Below are 2,443 nucleotides of genomic sequence, written 5' to 3'. Positions count from 1 at the left end.
AGAGAACTTTGCGACTGTAGCGATCGCCATCATTGCTGTCATTGGACAACAATGAGTTTCCATCATAGCCCCCCAGTAGTCTGTGCCTCTGCCCCTCCCCCTATGGCGAGATTTCCCCCAGTAGTTTGTGTCTCTGCCCCTCCCACAATGGTGAGATTTCCTCCAGTAATTTGTGTCTGTGCCCCTCCCACAATGGTGAGATTTCCTCCAGTAATTTGTGTCTCTGCCCCTCCCACAATGGTGAGATTTCCCCCAGTAGTTTGTGTCTCTGCCCCTCCCACAATGGTGAGATTTCCCCTAGTAATTTGTGTCTCTGCCCCTGCCACAATGGTGAAATTTCCACCCAGTTGTCACGGTCTAGGGACCGGGGCACTAGGGTACGTGAGCTCCGCTGTATGCGGAGTTGGTAGGAGTCACAGATAGGAGGGATATCGGGGATGTTGGTCACAGGGAGAGAGGAACTAATGGTCTGTGCGTTCTCAGGACGCACTAGAGGCGCAGAATCTAAGAAGGGCCAGGTATTCGACAGAGCCTCTAGTGGTGAGGATGATTGGCTGCTGGACACCTTCCAGGTTGCGGCCCTCTAGCGCACCCACACAGACGCAAAGGACTAGTTGAAGCAGCGGGGAACTGGATACAAACAGGTAGGGAATAAACTTGTAACCAAGAGGAGGAAGATAGGGAGAGAGCTCAAGCAAAAGTGCAAATCGCACAGCAGAGTATACTGAAGAGAATAGAACAGCAAGGACACCAGGGAAAGGTAAGTAGCTTAGAGGCACACCCAGGAGCAGGAAGGTGTAACGCACAAAAGTAAGCAGACATCCCAACCTGCAAAACCTTATTTCAGGGAGGTGCCCTTACTGTTAGTTTTTTTTACAGCACCGTCCTCAGAATATAAAAGAAATAATAATTTTATATATACACACACACATACATATACATATATATACACACACATCAGATTTGTGAATTGATATTCAAGTATTTGTCAGTGTAAAGGTCACAATTTATTAGACAGCCCGAGACCTTTTTAAAAAAAACGCTGAGTAAAGTCCCTGATACACAGTTGACTAATTGCTATGGGCAGCAAATGAAATAAATATTCTCTATAACTAGACAACCAGGACATATAATTGATTCTATATTGTACACAAAGGGTTAACAGCCCTCTCTCAACCCTGCAGCAGTGCCTGTACCTGCTCTCAATAGTAGTCTATGTCCGCCCTCTCTGTGCAGCAAGTAGCTTCTTCCTTCTGAGAGCCAAGCCTCGTTCTGAGGCTACTCTAGAGATCACATGCCCTTCCTCCAGGAGGCAAGCCTCACTCTGAGGCTACTCTAGAGATCACATGATCTTCCTCCAGGAGGCAAGCCTCACTCTGAAACCTTACCCACTGATATCTTACCGGAAAGGTTTACTCAAAGTAAACCTTTCAGGGAGAAAATGCCTCTCTCACGGACGTCAGGGAGCTGCTAATAGATGGAGACTCCCTGAACATCAGGGAGACTTGAGATCCCCGAGTAAGCAAGAGATGTGCATTGCACATGCATACAAAGAAGCAGGATAAAAGAGGGAAAAGTAAATAAAGAAGCACAAAGGGAAATATGCACACAGGGGGTGTGCAGAGAAATGATGAATCCAACACAGCCACAAGGTAAGAGAGTAGCACAGAAATAAAGGGGTGACAGCAAAGCAAAAGGAAGATACACTGGAAGGTAAGTGAGGGAATTGAAGTACAAGAAAGCAGTAAATAGGAGGAAGCAAACAGACAAAGACTGGAGGGGGAAAACACAGAAGTGAGGCAATGAAGGCAGTATAGAGAGACTCACCGCACACAGGTGAAAGCAATTAAGGTCTGCAGCAATATACTAAAGGTAACCACTGAAATACTATAGTAGGTGTGCAAAGAGCAAAGCAGGGGATAACGCCAAACAGGGATACCAGCTGGTACAGGGAAGCCAAAGGCACAAGGATCCAATAATAAGCGCAGGGAATAAGATCCCAGGGATAGTTAGAGCCACAAGGGGGTACAGAACAAGGCATAAGACTTGTTGCTCGCACCAAGAGCAACAAGTGAGGAAGTCCTAAATAGGGGAGGAGGAGAGCAGATTGGCTGCAGCCTTGTGAGACACCATAGGCTGACAGCCCAGAACCAGGGAGCAAAGCAAAAATCCGGCACGGATTTCCAGATATTGTGACACCAGTAGTTTGTGTCTGCTCCTCCCACAAGGGTGAGATTTCCCCCAGTAGTTTGTGTCTCTGCCCCTCCCACAATGGTGAGATTTCCTCCAGTAGTTTGTGTCTCTGCTCCTCCCACAATGGTGAGTTTTCCCTTCAGTAGTTTGTGTCTCTGCCCCTCCCTCAATGGTGAGATTTCCCCCAGTAGTTTGTGTCTCTGCCCCTCCCACAATGGTGAGATTTCCCCCAGTAGTTTGTGTCTCTGCC

General features: G+C 47.5%; 1 long non-coding RNA gene across 1 annotated transcript in view; it reads left to right on the top strand.

Moving 5' to 3' along the window:
* Positions 1 to 240: 240 nt before the first annotated feature.
* Positions 241 to 2,443, top strand: part of LOC108795203 — a 9,621-nt gene continuing 7,418 nt past the window's right edge. Inside the window, exons 1-2 of the long non-coding RNA XR_001941742.1 lie at positions 241 to 300; positions 716 to 719. This is a non-coding gene — a long non-coding RNA (uncharacterized LOC108795203). The remainder of the gene's footprint in view (positions 301 to 715; positions 720 to 2,443) is intronic.

This window comes from Nanorana parkeri, unplaced genomic scaffold, assembly GCF_000935625.1.
Source record: "Nanorana parkeri isolate BGI_ZX_2015 unplaced genomic scaffold, ASM93562v1 scaffold947, whole genome shotgun sequence".
NCBI lineage: Eukaryota > Metazoa > Chordata > Amphibia > Anura > Dicroglossidae > Nanorana > Nanorana parkeri.
The sequence above is the reverse complement of the archived record's forward strand: the minus strand, read 5'-3'. Positions and strand labels throughout refer to the sequence as shown.